Source organism: Octopus sinensis, linkage group LG3 (genome assembly GCF_006345805.1).
Source record: "Octopus sinensis linkage group LG3, ASM634580v1, whole genome shotgun sequence".
NCBI classification, from domain to species: domain Eukaryota; kingdom Metazoa; phylum Mollusca; class Cephalopoda; order Octopoda; family Octopodidae; genus Octopus; species Octopus sinensis.
Window position 1 is genome coordinate 60,038,594 of NC_042999.1, and position 7,500 is coordinate 60,046,093.

Below are 7,500 nucleotides of genomic sequence, written 5' to 3' on the forward strand. Positions count from 1 at the left end.
TACGACCCACAAGGGGCTAAACCCAGAGAGGACAAACAAGGACAGACAAACGGATTAAGTCGATTATATCGACCCCAGAGCGTAACTGGTACTTATTTAATCGACCCCGAAAGAATGAAAGGCAAAGTCGACCTCGGCGGATTTTAAACTCAGAACGTAGCGGCAGACGAAAAACTGCTCAGGATTTCGCCCAGCGTGCTAACGATTCTACCAGCTCGCTGCCTCTAGCAGTTGAAATAATGCTGTCGTCAAGAAAAATGCCACAACAATAGATCTTGCGGTGTCTTGCATAACTTGTTGAAAGATTTCACCAAAATGTTTATAATATCACATCAATAGCACCGTAGGAGTGAATCAACTAAGGGAACAAGCAGAATTAAGAAGTTGGGCTTTCAATAACCGACCGTTTACGGGTCACGATCCCAATTATTAAGAAACGTAGAGAATATGAGAATATAGCCAAGCATTGCGTTCAGGTTTTATTGATTACGAAAGCATTGAAAGCCCAACCGTACTTAAAACTCTTATTGATTAGGGAATATATCGAACGTATATATGTATGTATATATGTATGTATGTATGTATGTATGTATGTATGTATGTATGTATGTATGTATGTATGTATGTATGTATGCATGTATATATATATATATATATGTATATATGTATGTATATATATATAAGTATATATTTATGTATATATATGTATATATGTATATATAAAAGTATATATATATATATGTATGTATATATTTATATACATGTATATATATATATGTATATGTATATATATATATCTATCTACTTATCTATCTATCTATCAATCTATATATATATATATATATATATATATATATGTATATATGCACGCACAAAACGTGTGTGTGTATATGAATAGATTATTAATAAAAAAAAATCTATAGCCTGGGAACACTAGCTGTAAGACTTTACACTAAAACTGGAAAGATCAATATCGAAGGAGGAATAAGACAAGGGAATATAACATCTCTCAAACTCTTTGATACTGCACTGGAAGGCATCTTTAAAAAGCTTAAATAGAATGTAAAAGGAAAATACTTAAGAGATGAATTTTAAAGTGATTTCCGCTTTGCTGACTTCTTAGTCCTCTTCTTAAATGATGCTCATGGACTGGAACGTAACAAGACGGGATTTATAGTTGATATGAAGACAATAAGTCATTTTCAACATAATAAAACATGGTGCTATCATCCTTTCTACTTTAGATACAAAGCAGGGACGTTTGGGCGCTGGTTGGGTAGGCACTCCGTCTGTTTCAGTTGGTTCGATCAACGGAATAACCTGCTCGTGAAATTAACGTGCAAATGGCTGAGCACTCCACAGACATGCGTACGCTTAACGTAGCTCTCTGGGAGATTCAGCGTGACACACCGAATATGACAAGGGTGGCCCATCGAAATGCAGGTAGAACTAAATTTTGACAGCTAAGTGAAATGGAACAACGTAAAATGAAGTGTCTTACTTTATCGACCCCCGAAAGGAAAAAAAGGTAATCTTGTCGGAATTTGAATGACAAGGGTGGCCCATCGAAATGCAGGTAGAACTAAATTTTGACAGCTAAGTGGAAATGGAAACAACCGTAAAATGAAGTGTCTTGCTTTATCGCCGCCGAAAGGAAAAAAAGGTAATCTTGTCGCGAATTTTGAATGACAAGGGTGGCCCATCGAAATGCAGGTAGAACTAAATTTTGACAGCTAAGTGAAATGGAACACGTAAAATGAAGTGTCTTGCTTTATCGACCCCCGAAAGGAAAAAAAGGTAATCTTGTCGGAATTTGAATGACAGGGTGCCCACCGAAATGCAGGTAGAACTAAATTTTGACAGCTGAGTGAAATGGAAAAAAAACGTAAAATGAAGTGTCTTGCTTTATCGACCGCCGAAAGGAAAAAAGGTAATCTTGTCGGAATTTTGAATGACAAGGGTGGCCCATCGAAATGCAGGTAGAACTAATTTTGACAGCTAAGTGAAATGGAACAACGTAAAATGAAGTAGTGTCTACTTTATCGACCCCCGAAAGAAAGGAAAAAAAGGTAATCTGTCGGAATTTTGAATGACAAGGGTGGCCCATCGAAATGCAGGTAGAACTAAATTTTGACAGCTGAGTGAAATGGAACAACGTAAAATGAAGTGTCTTGCTTTATCGACCCCCGAAAGGAAAAAAAGGTAATCTTGTCGGAATTTTGAATGACAAGGTTGGCCCACCGAAATGCAGGTAGAACTAAATTTTGACAGCTAAGTGAAATGGAACAACGTAAAATGAAGTGTCTTGCTTTATCGACCCCCGAAAGGAAAAAAAGGTAATCTTGTCGGAATTTTGAATGACAAGGTTGGCCCACCGAAATGCAGGTAGAACTAAATTTTGACAGCTAAGTGAAATGGAACAACGTAAAATGAAGTGTCTTGCTTTATCGACCCCCGAAAGGAAAAAAAGGTAATCTTGTCGGAATTATGAATGACAAGGGTGGCCCATCGAAATGCAGGTAGAACTAAATTTTGACAGCTGAGTGAAATGGAACAACGTAAAATGAAGTGTCTTGCTTTATCGACCCCCGAAAGGAAAAAAAGGTAATCTTGTCGGAATTTTGAATGACAAGACAAGGGGGCCCATCGAATGTAGGTAGAACTAAATTTTGACAGCTAAGTGAAATGGAACAACGTAAAATGAAGTGTCTTGCTTTATCGACCCCCGAAAGGAAAAAAAGGTAATCTTGTCGGAATTTTGAATGACAAGGGTGGCCCATCGAAATGTAGGTAGAACTAAATTTTGACAGCTAAGTGAAATGGAACAACGTAAAATGAAGTGTCTTGCTTTATCGACCCCCGAAAGGAAAAAAAGGTAATCTTGTCGGAATTTTGAATGACAAGGGTGGCCCATCGAAATGCAGGTAGAACTAAATTTTGACAGCTAAGTGAAATGGAACAACGTAAAATGAAGTGTCTTGCTTTATCGAACCCCGAAAGGAAAAAAAAGGTAATCTTGTCGGAATTTTGAATGACAAGGGTGGCCCATCGAAATGCAGGTAGAACTAAATTTTGACAGCTAAGTGAATTGGAACAACATGAAATGAAGTGTCTTGCTTTATCGACCCCCGAAAGGAAAAAAAAGGTAATCTTGTCGGAATTTTGAATGACAAGGGTGGCCCATCGAAATGCAGGTAGAACTAAATTTTGACAGCTAAGTGAAATGGAACAACGTAAAATGAAGTGTCTTGCTTTATCGACCCCCGAAAGGAAAAAAAGGTAATCTTGTCGGAATTTTGAATGACAAGGGTGGCCCACCGAAATGCAGGTAGAACTAAATTTTGACAGCTGAGTGAAATGGAACAACGTGAAATGAAGTATCTTGCTTTATCGACCCCCGAAAGGAAAAAAAGGTAATCTTGTCGGAATTTTGAACGCAGAGCGTGAAGCTTGGGAAAATGCTGCTAAGCATTTTGTCCAGTGCATTAACAGTTCTACAAATTCGCCATATTTATAACAGTAGTTACAAATTTTGACACAAGGTCGGCAGTTTTAGGTGATGAGCACATCAATTACATCGACTCTATTACTCACCTTGTACTTATTTTATCAACACCAAAACGATGAAAGGCAAAATGAACCACGACAGAATTGAATGTAAAGGACTTGCAAAATATCGTTCAGGATATTGTCTGTCGCAGTAACGATTCCACTAGCTCATCGCTTTCGGCCATGACACTTTAACAACAATTGACAAAAGTATCTTCTTGATCTGTTGGGGGAAAGTTGCTCTTTTACTATTTTACTCTTTTACTTGTTTCAGTCATTTGACTGCGGTCATGCTGGAGCACCGCATTTAGTCGAGCAAATCGACCCCAGCACTTATTCTTTGTAAGCCTAGTACTTATTCTATCGGTCTCTTTTGCCGAACCGCTAAGTTAACGGTTGTCAAGCGATGTTGGGGGGACAAACACAGACACACAAACATATGTACACACATACATGCATATACATACGACAGGCTTCTTTCAGTTTCTGTCTGCCAAATCCACTCACAAAGCTTTGGTCGGCCCGAGGCTATAGTAGAAGACACTTGCCCAAGGTGTCACGCAGTGGAACTGAACCCGAGACCATGTGGTGGGTAAGCAAGCTACGTACCACAAAGCCACTCCTGCGCGATCACAATCGTTTAAAGGAAGTAATGAGTTAAATCCATGCTGAGTGCTGAGCTTATGGCAAAACAATTGATGACATTAAACGTACGATGTCACTACGCTGGAAGCACAGAAGGCTATGTATACAAACACACACACATACATACATACATACATACATACATACATACATACATACATACATACATACATACATACATACATACAAAAATACCCTGTTATTGATGTTGAAATTCCAATGACGTAGCCTTGCATCTAGGTTAGAAACCGGTTCTTTCTCTATTGGCAAGGAATCGTGAAATAAATTGAATAATGACATACGTACATACATAGATACATATCTTCTATCTTTTACTTGTTTCAGTCACTCGACTGCGGCCATGCTGGGGCACCACCTTGAAGAATTTGCACTCAAATGAATCGACCCCTGTACTTACTTTTTAAAGAGACTCTATCGGTATTTTTTGTTGAACCGGTAAGTTACGGGGACATAAGCACACCAACACCGGTTGTGAAGAGGTGGTGGAAGACAAACATAAGGACGCACAAACACACATACACATGTATATGACGGGCTTATTTCAGTTTCCATCCACCAAATTTACTCACAATGCTTTGGCCGGACCGAGGCTATAGTAGACGACACTTGCCCAAGGTGCCACGTAATGCGACTGAACCCGGCATCATGTAGTTGAGAAACAAACTTCTTAACACATAGCCACGCCTGCACCAATATATTTATATATATAATAACAAAATAATAAATAAAACACATGCATATATGCATACATATATGTACATACCTACATCTACAAGTATATATACATGCATATATGGGTACAGGACACAAAAAAAAAATCGTCGAATACAATGAGAAACGAAAACATAAAAACAAAACTATGGAAACGGACTTTTTTTTAAACACCGAAAAAACAGAGTACAAGGAATATTCCCCTTCTTCAGCCTCCCCTGCTTCGTCTACTTTGTGTTTCGAAGGTAAGGGCAAGACATGACTTCGTTGAAACAGCCCTTCCCGCACAGCAAATTAAATAAAATTTGGGATTTTTTGCGGAGGGGTAAAAGTGGTAACAAGAACAGGACAGTAAAAACAAACAAGGCAGTAAAAGTACAAGTAAAAGAGAGGACATATATATATATATATGTATATGTGTGTGTGTATGCAATGAGTGTGTTCGAGTTTGCATATATATGTGTGTATATAAGTACGTAGAAGTATGTGCGTGTATGCACCTGTTTGTGCATGTGCGCGTGCGCGCGCGTGTGTGCGTGCGTATATGCGTCTATAGATGTGCATGAAATAAGACAACTCTTGTACACACACACACACACACACGCACACACGCACACACACGCACAATGCTACTTTTTGTATTTCATAGCAAAATGGGGACATATTTTTATTACGCGGTATTCATGTTAATATTGTTTCTCGTGCAATAAATGATACATGATGTGTTGCGTGACGACCCCCCCTCCTAACACACACGACCAGTCAAAATTAGTGCTGTTCGTTTTCTCCTTTTCGTTGCTCCAACATGTGTTTTGAAGGTAAGAAAGTTATAACACGATTTTGTAAAAAATGATGTAATTTTCTTGTTTCATTTTTATTTCTCTCTCTCTCTCTCTCTCTCTCTCTCTCTCTCTTTTTTCTTCCCTATATGACATTGGAAAAGTTCAAGGCACTTAGTCGAAACTTAGGCAGATCGACTGACTGTACACTGTTTGCTAACAATTTGGAATATATCCAAAAAGCATAATCGACTTTTCTGGCAAAACATTTACTTTAAAAACGAAAATGAAAAACCTTTAAACATTTTCTATAAAAATCAAAATAAAAGAAATCGACCTCTCTCCAACAAACAAAAACAAGATATTTTCGTAAGTATAATAATAATGATAATAATAATAATAATAATAATAATAATAATAATAATAATAATGTAATAAGAATAATAATAATAATAATAAGAATAATGATAATAATAATAATATAATAATGATAACATAATAATAATATACTAATCATAATAAGAATATAATGATAATCATAATAATCTAATAATAATATGATAATAATAATAATAATAATAATAATAATGATAATGATGATGATAATAATAATAATAATAATAATAATGATGATGATAATAATAATAAATAATAATAATAATAATAATAATAATAATAATAATAATAATAATAATGATAATAATAATAATAATAAGCCCACGAAACAACTTGCATCTGTTGATTGCGAGCTGTATGTTATTGTAAAACGTTGCCAGGTTTGTTCTGATGTCACGTCTCGTGTGCAGTTCTCTCAAATCCTTATAAATATTCGATATGCCATCAAAATCTGAGTGAAGGATTATTTGCAAAACATTGTCCACCCGAGATTTCTAAGCATATTAATTGTTCTGTGTTGTGTGAGTATCTTTGGAAAGGCAAAAAAGTCTAGGGTAGCGAAACTTCATATCATATCAAAGAGCGAAGTCCGTCTGGCAGAGGTGCGTCTCCTTTTAAACCCTTCTATCCAACTCTGGAGTTGGCACACCTCTCCAACCCTGAAAGAGAATTTACCTTGGAGAAAGCTACTTCAAAGTAAAAATCCGACGGTTTTCTGTTCACCGCAGCCGTCTTAGCACGCTGAGCAACTGTGGTCACACCGTCAAGGCAGGCAGGGGGTGCGCTGCGTGGAAACTCTGTGGCGTCAGGGACTGACCTGATTACATAGTCACTCGAGGGTATGTTACTCTTCCTGATGATTATCAGACACGAAGAAACTAACATCATGGCTCTGTGGTTCCCAGCTTACAGTTACCGTTTCAAAATATTGCGATAGTCTGCTGCTACAGGAAATGCATTAATGGTAAAGATTCAGTAATTTCATATGACATCTTCATCTGGCATGCCGCAAAGGCATTAATAATAATAATAATAATAATAATAATAATAATAATAATAATAATAATAATAATGAGTACCAGGCAATAGCTTTCGTGGCTTCTGATCTTAATTGATTGGAAGTGTCATCATGTACATTGTTTTGTCTTTGTATAAAAGATGGGTTACTGCAAATATTCTGCTCAGTACCACAGATTTGCTCGTCAGTTGTTTGACCATAACCACCTGAGCATGTCCCTTAGTGGCTGACGATATGTGCATCTCTGATCACGAGCAGAAGTAGTGGGGGAGCATCATAGCTATGTGTTGAGAGGGATTCTTTGGGGTTTGAATAATTCACCTCTGGAAACATGGGTATTTCATTCAACATCCTTAAACAACCTTTATTCAGGGACTTTTT

General features: G+C 37.1%; 1 long non-coding RNA gene across 1 annotated transcript in view; it reads left to right on the forward strand.

Moving 5' to 3' along the window:
* The window catches only part of LOC118762741, a 25,962-nt gene that overhangs the window by 9,025 nt on the left and 9,437 nt on the right, over positions 1 to 7,500 (forward strand). The window contains exon 2 of the long non-coding RNA XR_004998492.1: positions 3,001 to 3,010. This is a non-coding gene — a long non-coding RNA (uncharacterized LOC118762741). The remainder of the gene's footprint in view (positions 1 to 3,000; positions 3,011 to 7,500) is intronic.